The 12,845-nt window shown below is 47.6% G+C and overlaps 1 protein-coding gene and 1 non-coding gene across 2 annotated transcripts in view; one reads left to right on the top strand and one right to left on the bottom strand.

The window, feature by feature from the left end:
• Positions 1-12,845, bottom strand: part of LOC120851169 — a 534,438-nt gene that overhangs the window by 121,782 nt on the left and 399,811 nt on the right. The window lies entirely within an intron of this gene.
• Positions 5,053-5,126, top strand: Trnat-ggu. Its single transcript has one exon. It is a non-coding gene; the product is annotated as a tRNA-Thr (tRNA).

Genomic DNA, 12,845 nt, shown 5'->3' with positions numbered 1-12,845 from the left:
TCGTCGAGGTAGCAGAGACATATGTTCCATGTTAAACCGCGTAGAACACTGTCCATCATCCGCTCAAACGTCGCGGGAGCGTTGCACAGGCCAAAAGGCATGACATTAAATTGGAAGAGACCGTCCGGAGTGACAAACGCGGTTTTCGGTTTGTCCGCGTTGGCAACAGGGATTTGCCAGTAGCCGCTACGAAGGTCAACAGATGAAAAGAACGAAGACCCTTGAAGTGCGTCGAGCATGTCATCGATACGAGGGAGCGAATATACGTCTTTTTTAGTTATCCTGTTTAGACGCCGGTAATCAACACAAAAGCGCCACGAACCGTCTTTTTTCTTAACGAGAACCACGGGGGAGGACCAAGGGCTGAATGACGGCTGTATAACATTGTTTTTCAGCATATCAGTCACATGGTCTCGAATCACTTTACGTTCCGCAGGTGAAATACGATACGGGCGGCTCCTAAGGGGACTTGTGTTTCCGGTTTCAATCTGGTGGTGCACCACAGATGTCTGTGGGAGTGCCGAGCGGTTGAAGTCAAATAAGTCGCTATATGCGTCCAGAAGACTGGAAAGAGCTTGCCTTTGGTTGGTTGTTAAGCAGCTGTCGATCATCAGCGTTGTATGTTTGGTGGAGCATTGGGTTTGAGGAATTGGCTGCGAGTGGAGATGGCACGTGTCTTGAGCCAAAACGGCGAGGCTATCATGGTCGAACGTCCGGATGGTTGCAATACCAGCTCCTCGAGGTAATATAAGCGGCTGTGCAGAAGCGTTTGTAACGTATAGATTAATTTGGCTTGCTATTACGGCGACGGTACAGTAAGGCAGAAGCAAGCCCTTTTGCACGAATGTGGTAAGCAGTGGCTCGACAAGACCGTAATCTCCTTGGAAACTGAACTCAGGCTCCAGTGTTACTGCGACAGCAGTCAATGGTGAGATACATAGATCGGCTGTCGTTCGAAGGACAACAGGATCACAACCGGCAAATTCGTCTGTGTCAGAAGTGTTTAAATGCAGCTGACGTTCCCCACAGTCAATGATGGCATCGGTTGACGACAGGAAATCCCACCCCAGTATCACCTCAACCACGCAGTTCGAGAGGACTGTGAAGACAACAACGTAGCGATTGGAGCCCAGAGTCACTGAGAGTGTGGAACAGCCGAGAGGACGTATCAAATCTCCATTTCCCATACGTAAAAATCGTCCAGGTGCTGGCGTCAATACTTTGCGCAAAGGCCGTCGGAAAGTGTCAGAGATACAGGATTTGGCGGCACCGGTGTCTACGAGGGCTATAAGTTTTTGTCCGTCAATTTCAATAGCAACAGTCGTTGGGCCTTCTCCAGGAGGATTTATATTGCAGTTTCGTGGTGCAGCCTGACCTCCTGTGGCAACGCAGGCTGCGGGCTTCAGTTTGACGTTGTATTTGCGACGGCGGCGACGTTGAGGGGCGACACGGAGCGCTGGCGTCGAGGGTAAGGAGACGGTGATCGGCCTCTGCGATTGTCACGCTGTGAAAATGGAGCTGGGGTCTGGCGGTCAACGGGACGGCTATCGTCATCGGGGGAGTAACGTGGATAAGGTTGAGGGAAACGGCGATACTCGTCAGGGTTCATGCGACGGCGGCAGTAGCGCGCGACGTGGCCGGGTAAACTACAATTAAAACAGATGGGTCGCTGGTCTTCCGTTCTCCAAATGTCACTTCTTCGGCGCGGTGCGTAGGTTCGCGACGCTGGGGAGGCCTGATTGAAACGGGAGCCTGGGTAGAAGTGCGGCGCATCATGTGGCATGGTACAGAAGAGCGGCGGTGCGGGAGGTGGTGAAGCATATGCCGACGTCGATGGCGTCAGTGATGCAAGCGCAGCATGAAGTTCGTTCTGGACGACTTTCTGGACGCTCTGTGCCTGAGGGTGGGTTTGGGTTGTCTCGGAAGGTGGACGGAGGTGATCAAGAAAAGAACGCAGCTCTTCCCGAATGATGCTGCGGATCAGTGCCGGCAAGTCAACACCGGCAACAGATGCAACGGATACCTCTGGAAGGCGTTCGAAAGGTGCTTTTGAGATCCGTGCACTCTGCAGTTCTTCGTACTTTTTGCACTCACCGATTAGTTGTTGGACTGTCGTGGGTGACTTGGGTGCGACAACAGCGAAGAGGTCTTGGGACAGCCCCTTAAACAAATGACGGATACGATCTTCTTCGGTCATGTCGGCATCCACTCTGCTGCAGAGACGAAGGACATCCTCAATGTAGCTGGTGGAAGATTCGGTGGTGGCTTGAAATCGGCGAGCCAGCTTGTCTTTCGCTTGCTGTTTGCGTCGTTCTGGTTTTCCGAACGCCTCCGAAAATGCGACTGTAAAGGCGTCCCATGAACTGATTTCATCTTCATGGTTGTCAAACCATTGCAATGCAGTGTCTTTCAAAAAGAACACTACATTGGCCAACTTAAAGCTGTCGTCCCATCGGTTGTGGTGACTTGCGCGGTCATAACTTTTCATCCAGTCGTGAACGTCAGTGCCAGGAAAGCAGGGTCCCGTTGACGGTTCTTGACGGTCGGTGGCGATGGAGTGGAACCGGGGGGTGCCAGGCCGTTTGAAGTACTTGCTCCTTGAGACATGGTGTTAACGGTGCGCCCGCTACGTAACTCCAGAAGAGCGGTCAGCCGAGAGGTTGGGAAACGTACTGACCTCCACCAATTGTGAGGATGTTAAGAAGGTGATTTAATGAGAACTGGATAGAGGTGTTCAAGCGACAAGATCGTTGTGCCCCAGCTGAAGAGCGCGCGCAGCTTGGACCTCTTCTTTCCGCTTCGTCTTCTTCTCCCTAACAAAATATATATATATATATAGAGAGAGAGAGAGAACGAAGAGGGGAGAAGGTGATTATTGAATTTTGTTGCATTAAAGTTAGGGAAAGGGAAAGGGAAAGAGAGCTGGCGAAAAATTGGGCCAGGAGCGGGGATTGAACCCGCAACCTTCGCCTGACCGGGGCGACGCCTTAAACGATTAGACCATCCTGGCCACTGGTTCCGGCGGACTCAATTTCTGACCAGCTCTCTGTGTACTGTTAGTTTCGAATTCGCTTAACTGGGTAGACGACAACCGTTGCTGATTTAAGGCCCGCGCTATTTCCGACATGCGGCAGTGACGTGGCACGTCATCTCAGCTTGCAAATGTCGGAAAGGGCCCGTCTTCCAGGATATCTAGGGAACCACTCCTCCCCATAGGGACAGGCTGCACCGTATATATAATGGGATTGAGTGAAGATTGACAAGTGCAGCCGTAGTAATATTGAGAACGAAGAGGGGAGAAGGTGATTATTGAATTTTGTTGCATTAAAGTTAGGGAAAGGGAAAGGGAAAGAGAGCTGGCGAAAAATTGGGCCAGGAGCGGGGATTGAACCCGCAACCTTCGCCTGACCGGGGCGACGCCTTAAACGATTAGACCATCCTGGCCACTGGTTCCGGCGGACTCAATTTCTGACCAGCTCTCTGTGTACTGTTAGTTTCGAATTCGCTTAACTGGGTAGACGACAACCGTTGCTGATTTAAGGCCCGCGCTATTTCCGACATGCGGCAGTGACGTGGCACGTCATCTCAGCTTGCAAATGTCGGAAAGGGCCCGTCTTCCTGGATATCTAGGGAACCACTCCTCCCCATAGGGACAGGCTGCACCGTATATATAATGGGATTGAGTGAAGATTGACAAGTGCAGCCGTAGTAATATTGAGAACGAAGAGGGGAGAAGGTGATTATTGAATTTTGTTGCATTAAAGTTAGGGAAAGGGAAAGGGAAAGAGAGCTGGCGAAAAATTGGGCCAGGAGCGGGGATTGAACCCGCAACCTTCGCCTGACCGGGGCGACGCCTTAAGCGATTAGACCATCCTGGCCACTGGTTCCGGCGGACTCAATTTCTGACCAGCTCTCTGTGTACTGTTAGTTTCGAATTCGCTTAACTGGGTAGACGACAACCGTTGCTGATTTAAGGCCCGCGCTATTTCTGACATGCGGCAGTGACGTGGCACGTCATCTCAGCTTGCAAATGTCGGAAAGGGCCCGTCTTCCAGGATATCTAGGGAACCACTCCTCCCCATAGGGACAGGCTGCACCGTATATATAATGGGATTGAGTGAAGATTGACAAGTGCAGCCGTAGTAATATTGAGAACGAAGAGGGGAGAAGGTGATTATTGAATTTTGTTGCATTAAAGTTAGGGAAAGGGAAAGGGAAAGAGAGCTGGCGAAAAATTGGGCCAGGAGCGGGGATTGAACCCGCAACCTTCGCCTGACCGGGGCGACGCCTTAAACGATTAGACCATCCTGGCCACTGGTTCCGGCGGACTCAATTTCTGACCAGCTCTCTGTGTACTGTTAGTTTCGAATTCGCTTAACTGGGTAGACGACAACCGTTGCTGAGCCTGTCCCTATGGGGAGGAGTGGTTCCCTAGATATCCTGGAAGACGGGCCCTTTCCGACATTTGCAAGCTGAGATGACGTGCCACGTCACTGCCGCATGTCGGAAATAGCGCGGGCCTTAAATCAGCAACGGTTGTCGTCTACCCAGTTAAGCGAATTCGAAACTAACAGTACACAGAGAGCTGGTCAGAAATTGAGTCCGCCGGAACCAGTGGCCAGGATGGTCTAATCGTTTAAGGCGTCGCCCCGGTCAGGCGAAGGTTGCGGGTTCAATCCCCGCTCCTGGCCCAATTTTTCGCCAGCTCTCTTTCCCTTTCCCTTTCCCTAACTTTAATGCAACACAATTCAATAATCACCTTCTCCCCTCTTCGTTCTCAATATTACTACGGCTGCACTTGTCAATCTTCACTCAATCCCATTATATATACGGTGCAGCCTGTCCCTATGGGGAGGAGTGGTTCCCTAGATATCCTGGAAGACGGGCCCTTTCCGACATTTGCAAGCTGAGATGACGTGCCACGTCACTGCCGCATGTCGGAAATAGCGCGGGCCTTAAATCAGCAACGGTTGTCGTCTACCCAGTTAAGCGAATTCGAAACTAAACAGTACACAGAGAGCTGGTCAGAAATTGAGTCCGCCGAAACCAGTGGCCAGGATGGTCTAATCGGTTAAGGCGTCGCCCCGGTCAGGCGAAGGTTGCGGGTTCAATCCCCGCTCCTGGCCCAATTTTTCGCCAGCTCTCTTTCCCTTTCCCTTTCCCTAACTTTAATGCAATAAATTCAATAATCACCTTCTCCCCTCTTCGTTCTCTCTCTCTATATATATATATATTATATATATATATATATATATATATATATATATATGTATATATATAAAGCTGGGAATGATGAGCGAGGGAGAGAAATACAGTAAACCGTCTGGATACGAAGCATAAAAATAAATAAAAGCGAAAAGGAGTCAAAGAACCGACAAGTGAGAGCGAAGAAACAAAAAGGACAAAACGCAAAGAAGTAAAAAGAGAAAACGCAAAGGAGAGGACAAAGAAAAAAAAATCAACTCGAGGTCAATTAAGTAAAAGAAATTAGTGCGGTACGTCGGAGGCCCACGAAATTGTATGCATATTAGTACAAAACGGGCCAAAAAAAAAAAAAAAAAGCCCATAGTAGAAAAAGAAAAAAAAAACGGTTTGTTAGCTCCTGCACACTCTAGTGCGCACAAACGCACTCCCCACAAAAATTTTCCCGCTATATTGAGCGAATAAATTTCCCGTTAAATCGCGCGTCGTGGCGATGATCACGCGAAGCATTTTTTTTTTCCGTTACATTTAAAGGTGAACTTTGTTTACCGCTAAACATCACGCCGATGTCACGTGACGTGATCTGATATCCTGACATCCCGTGACGCCGTCACGTGATTGAACGACGTGACGTGATGTCAGATTCCTTCATAATAGTTCCTCATGATCCTTTTCACTTAGAATTCTGCCGACAAAACAGATCCTGTGTTCACAATTGACACATATCCTATACGCACACCCTTATCTCAAGAAAATAAAAGCCAAGTATCCGCAAAATGAATTAAAAAACAACAACAAAGGAGCGGAATATCTTGGACGCCGACAGGGCCATGTTATCATCGCCAAGTTTCTGCGGAGATCGCAGACGGCTTTGGTCATTCTCGGTAATAAGCACTGCAAACTTGCTGCCACGGCCGAAGCCCTCGAAAAGAACACGCAGAGATCCTGCAGACACCGAGAACACTCATACATTTCCAAATAAAGTGGATATAAGCGGGATGGAAAGTAAACGGTACAAATATAAAATAAACTGCAGTCTGATAAAAAAACAAAATGGGATCGCGGGAACGAAACGATAAAAGCAGCGACGGAACCCAAGCAGCGCGGGACGACGGCAGTGCGGAGACTCCGATCTCGTGCGGATTCAATCCGATTAAGTTCGATCCGATTCAATCCAACCCGGCTCAATCCAATCTGGGGCTCGCCATCCGCGTCTCGCAAACTGGGAGCAGCCGCTCCCCAAAATCTAGCCGTGTCGCCAGTTCCTGCGAAAAGGATATGTATAATCGAGTAAATGACTTCTTTACTGCGTGTTATTTAATGCGGAGTGTACTCAGCCCTCAAGTTGATTGCAATTCGTCAAGTTGCGATAAATATTCTGTGACCAGGAAATGCTTGAATGACAAAAAGGGGCAAAAGAAACCGAACATTCGAGATGTCGCGAACTTTTGTCGAACCTCGAGTGTCGATTGGTTGAGGAGAACCTTGGAACTCTTAGCAAAGCTGGACAAATGGATGGATGAATGCTAACGGCTACGCTTTATAACGGGTGGTAGCTTGCGCCACCTAGCTTAACTGTCTTTTTCGCAAAGTTGAACTTCGCAGTGTTGCCAGACTTCTACAGAAGTGTAAACATTGTGGGAAACATGTAAACTACGAAGTAAGTCATTTTATATTATGATTACCAATACTTATGCATTGTTTAAAATAAGTTCTTTATGTTTTAGTTAGTAAAACAATGTGAATCAATAAAACGATATACCCCAAAATTACTGCATTTTTTCTCTGCCAGGAGGCGTCGCCTCGCTTTTCAAATTTCCGCGCATGGCCAGAAAAGTCGAACTTTCGTTGCACTTTGCGTCCGAAGTTCGAAAACGTCGATCCTGGGCAAGTTCGCGACATCCCAACCAAACATTCAGCCTCCGATTTATCTACGAAGTATGCACTTTTCCCACACGGGCGCAGCCATCTTGAATGTCGTCACTTCTGGTACGCGTTAAAACATAATTTTGATCTCCCAACGCCGCTGGAAGGAGTTCACGAAACATGCGTGATTGTAGCACATTCTTGTTTCGCCTCATCTATATTTTTTCCCGGATATCCCAGGTTGAAATGCATTATTATTTGTTTGTCCCGCATACCAGATCCGAAACCCAGCTGACTGAGAACGACAGGAAACGGAAACCGTCGCGGCTATGACGTCACGGCGCTGCAGTGGCGCTGCTGTCGGCACGGCGCATGCGCAAAGGGCTCACCTGACGCGAAACTGGTTCCAGCGTACGACTATTTAGTGCCCACCAAACCTGCTGCGGCAAACGCCGAATTGTCTGTGTCAGCACCGCATTGGTGCATACGTGTCTATAGTAATTTTCAGACAGACAAAGAGAAAGCGAAATTTAGAGTGCATTTTCTACAAGAGTTGGACAACGGACACATACGCGCACTGCACGCCGACTTCACTAAACGAAGTCTCACTTAACGCTTCCGAAACGGCAGGAGGCTACGTGGTTCATTTTGGGACCGACCGAGGGTGCATTATTTCATCGGTGATCGTTTAATGGCACGATCAACTTAAACGTAGCAGTTAAAACATCTGCAGTAGAATCCTATTTCTTCGTGTGGAAAGTGTTCCTCAAGACCAGGGGGCTCGAGCGCGTACACAGAACCCGACCACGTAATGCATAGAGGTAGGAAGCTTCTAGAGGGAACATGATGCCAGCCGAGGTGAAGCCGGGGGAGACTTCCGGTTCGGAGGGCCATCTTTGGATGCGTTCCCACCATCCCTTCCGGCATCACATAGGGTTTTCTCGTTTGGCTGGCTTGACCTGGTATGTCGCGTCCTCTCCTTCCTACCTCCATGGCGTAATGCTAGCATAAATCAGAATCAAAGATGGAGGTTTGATTAGCCAAACGAACGAAGCGCATCTGGCACGCCCCAGCAGAGGACTGAAGAGTCATTTGGACCATCTTGAGATCTTTTGATAGCTCGATTACACGGCGCCTTCTTCGCGACAAGCCTCCGACAGATTTTGCGTTCACCTCACCCAAGATTCGAACACGCCAACTGGGGACCCGTAGACTAGCGCTTTGCCTTATAGAGCGATCTAAACGGCTAACGTAAATTGGCGTTTTAGCACTCGCGTGGTGCGAGCATGAAAACGACGCTGTGTCGTCCGATCAGCCGCAAGTGACGGTCATTAGAGAGTTTTAGTATTGCATCTAAGAGCAAACCCAAGCACCGCGCGCGCTTGCGTTAGTTAGCGCCGCGTGCCCCACACACAACGCATGCGCAATACGCACGCAAAGCGGCGAGCTTTGCGAACGTACGCTCGCTATACCTTTTAGCGTGCACATGTCCTTGTCGTTGCTCTCGTCGCACGCGAAAGAGCGAGACTTAGCCAGATTAAAAAAAGGGGAACCATAGCTGGAACTGCCCAGGCGGTACTACAGTCTCTGGTATCCCAGAGGTTCATAAAAAGAAAGAACAGGGCCCACTTTAATTAAGGTGGCGATGCAGGCGAGTCGGTTCATGACTTGAGAAATTAGGAACAGCGCGCAAAAAAGACGAGGACAAGGAGAGTAGAGCACAGGACAAGCGCTTGCCCTGTGCTCTACTCTCGTTGTCCTCGTCTTTTTTGCACCCTGTTCCCAATTTCTCAGCCCACTTTAACACCGCTGCTTGAAATGTCCACGAAACGTTTACCCATCAGCTCTCCAGGTGAAGGCCAAAAAAACGAAGAAGCGCGAGATCTCATTGCAATGACTTACTAATTGCGGGAGAGTTTCTAGCTGCTTGTCGGCCTGTCAAATATGGCTTTGCTCATCATACTGGCGCTACTTCAACGAGTTTATCAAAAGGTAGGTAATGTCTGAGCTCAATACTAGCAAAAGAAACGATCGAAGAACGACAGAAAAGGAAGGTGAACACGTTGAGCAGAGATATCAGTTCCGGGTGGCTACTTCGAGCAGGGGAAGGAAGGAAAGAAAATCCGCGAGGCAGATGTAATTTTTCAGTCTTTTTCTTATCTCGTTAAATATTCTACCCGAAATACCACGTTGCGACATACTCCAAAACGTCATCATAATATTAGCAGATGATGCATATAAGTATAAGGCGCTACTTTTAAGGCTGATTCAGACATCCGCGTTTGTATTACTTTCTACAACAATCGACGCGTTGTCCGGACTTTGGTTGCCATAGTAAGCACTTCGTCGCAGCCAGTCATAGCAATTCTAACGCATTCGGTCCCACTCAAAGGTTTGCCTAAACCAACCTCTAGATTTGTTAAAGAAAAATTAATCATAAAACTTACATATTCCAAACTGATTTTCGTAAGTTGAAAGCCCGAAAATAATGCTCATTACAAAATGAAAATAAAAATAAAAAAGAGTCAGAAAAAGCAACAAAAAAGGAAGTTACAAGAAAAGTACGCACAAAAAAGAAACACGTTCATATAACAATGTGTGTATGTGTGTGTAGGGGGTTCATTAAATACTTCGTAGGAATCAAAAATCCCAACGGCCGAATAAAATTTTAAGTTATTTTTTTTTAAGATCCACCGCGACAAATGACGCCTCTCATTGGGTCTTCCTACGCCCCTCTATTCGCGGGCCACCCCCAACACTAAAACGTTGTCTCTTGCAGAAGATTAATGCGCTAATTAGGCTACGGGCGTCGTGCACCCACCCGCGCAGCGACGGTCTTCTTCTTCAATGCCTCCTTTATTTTTCTTTGCTCTTCGATCTCCTTCCTGCTCCTAATATTACCGCGCTCAATTATTTATAAAGAAAGGCACGACGAGGGAGGCTCAAAAGGGGGTAGGTTTTCAAAACATAATGCTTCGGCAAGTCTAGTACCACCGTGTCAAAAGAACGGCCGAGAAAGAAATATATATGGCCCGTATACCCCGGCGGAGTCCCTACTTCGTTTTATCTCAGGTTCGAGCGGGGTCAAAACCTATACTTTGTCTCATCCTACGATGGACTAAAGGCAAAGCCAAGGGCCGCCAGGTCCAATCACGTTACACGCTAAACTGACATGCTAAACATTGATTAGGGGTGGACGAATAATGCTCCGAATTCAAAAGCGCTGCATCATTTTTATAACTTCGACACTGCAAAGAGTCTGTATGTCTTGGCTTTCTTTGCGATGTAAAATTGACGAGTGACTACATTCAATTCGAACCACTGTCCGCCCATCCCCATTAGACGCGGGCACCGACACGTGCATCAAAGCGAAATACCACGCAGTTTTTAAGTGCCTTGTGATTGGATCTTTTGGTGGCCCGTAGCTTTTAATTTTAGTTTATCCTGGGGTGAGACGAAGTATAGTTAGTTTCAATACAAACGCACACACCAAAAACTTTGCGACGTCATTGCGCATCCTGCGCGCTTGATTCAATCAGTTGGCAGTAACACACCCACAAAAAGAAGAAAAACAAATATGACGTGATCTATAGCGCATTTCAGGAATGTTTGAGTGACCCCATAGGCCCGAAGCATTGGTAGAGCTCCTATTCAATGTGAAACTGTGTATAATTAGGCGAATTCTGCACGTTGTGGGCTGGTAACACGAACGAGCCAGCGTCGGCTGTCTTCGTTTTTCTTTCAGTGTTAAAGTACTGTCATTGAAACTACTATAGCAGTAGTGTTCAGTTAGGATACTAATTCCTGCGTGGTAAACTTTCATGTTCGACAGTTCCCTCTCGAATTAAAATGCGAAAAAGAACCGAAGTCGTGTTCGCGTTAACAGTGTCGCGTAGTGCACTACAGTTCGCCATGATAGCCTATACACGGTTCACGTAAACTAGAAAGAAATAAAGTAAAACAAAAATCGGTCATCAGAATGTTTACACACATGCTCATCGTCAAATTCTTAGGGAATATATGGTCAGCGTAACAAACTCGGTAAAATGTCAGTAGGTTTTGGCTAAAACATACCGAGCTTCAGAAGCATTTGCAAATAAATTATCACCCTTGCAAAAAAAAAAAAAAAAAAAAAAAAGTTTTAGCTTGCACGTAAAGATCTTACCACATGACTTAAGGTTTCATTTTATTCTGGCATGAGGGGCCAGGCATGCACCGTCCATGTAGTGCTCCCTCAAAGGTTAACGCAGTTACCGTCTCTGGAACCAAGCAGCAGTCTGGACAGTGTTTTAACTTTTAAAGCTAACCAATCTATTCTCGTAGTGCGCTAAACTAAAATGTCAAACTCGAAGCCTTTTGTTTACTGGGTCATGATCCTGACGGGTTATGCTCCATTGAAGCCAAAAACTCTGCATTCGTCCCATTAACGTTTGGTCTTTTTTACGTAGAAATCATAGGTAGGGCAGTGGACGGGACAATAAATTTTAACCGAATAATCGGCGACTTTCCTTCGATTAATTAATCAGCTAAGAAGTCTAATGGCAAGTCTTAACAAAGGTGGTAAAGCGTTGTAAAACTACAATGTTATTTATATGTGGGCACAACACTTCTGGAACTTGAAACTACTTAACGGAGCCAGAGACGAAAAATTTTAAGAACGTAATTTAATTTAATTTATTGCGCATTTTACGTAGGTGCAAATATTATAGTCCGGTGGCAAAAATAGACAGCAAAAAAAAAAAAGTAAGCCGTTTACAACTCCCTGTAACACTAAATTAGAGCGCAGCTCTTGAGGAGGAGGAGGGAAGGGTACTGAGGGGTGGGTATACCCCTCTTCCTCACCTCCTCATCCTGCCTGCTACTCCTCCCTCCGAGCGGCGTCGCCGTCGCCATCGGCGTAACCGTGAGGTCACGTGACCCTCCTGACGTCACGTGACCCTCGTGACCACACGGGGGTCACGTGAATTCTCTTTATTTTCATTTTCTCCGTACCCAGACATTTCACTGACATCTTAAAGGGGTAGAGAAACGAAATTTTAGCGCCGATCTTGTTGCACAAATATGGGCTAGGGACAGGCACCACCTCGGAAATATAAATATTGCGCTGTAAAACACAGGAGAACTAATTTTAAACATAATTAAACGATTTCAAATTCTCATCTGGTGGATGGGGGGAAGTTCTCGTGACATCACTTGTGCCAAAATAGCAGCGCCGTTCTGCGGCAATACGGCGTGCCGGCAGAATTCGCCTAGGCCTGAACGCGTTTGCAAAGCCTTGGCGGAGAAAGCCAAAGCGTAGTTGGCCACAGTGAGCTCGTTCTCGTTCTATGTTCTCGTTGCGGCTCTTTGCACGACACGGCCCGAGCATGCTTCTGGCACGGCCGGTATTAGTTGCTGCGAGTCGCGAGCTGCAAGCAGACGTTAAAAAGGATATGTTTGAACTACGAGGGTGTCAGCAAGAGCCACGCAAATGCCAAATACCTGTTCACACTCGGGGCGGACACGCGCGTTTGATCGAAGTGCTGGATTCGCCCTGTTAGACCGCGTTTCGGTAAGCGCTTCTGGACCGATCTTTTACGATTGCAACTCAATACTGACATGACACTCGGCAAAGAAAGGTTTGACCGACATCGCTCGACACTGACGTAGCGTCGAGTCAGAATAAAAATGGCATACTAATAACAGAGTGTACATACCGAGTTGCCAAGGTAATCCGTATGGCGTTTATTTGAGTTCTATATCACACAAAACAAGGAGATAGAATCAATGAGAGTCCC

The sequence above is a fragment of the Ixodes scapularis genome, unplaced genomic scaffold (genome assembly GCF_016920785.2).
Source record: "Ixodes scapularis isolate PalLabHiFi unplaced genomic scaffold, ASM1692078v2 PGA_scaffold10__122_contigs__length_95168666, whole genome shotgun sequence".
Taxonomy (NCBI): Eukaryota; Metazoa; Arthropoda; class Arachnida; order Ixodida; family Ixodidae; genus Ixodes; species Ixodes scapularis.
Note: the sequence above shows the minus strand (reverse complement) of the source record. Positions and strands in the feature narration are given on the sequence as shown.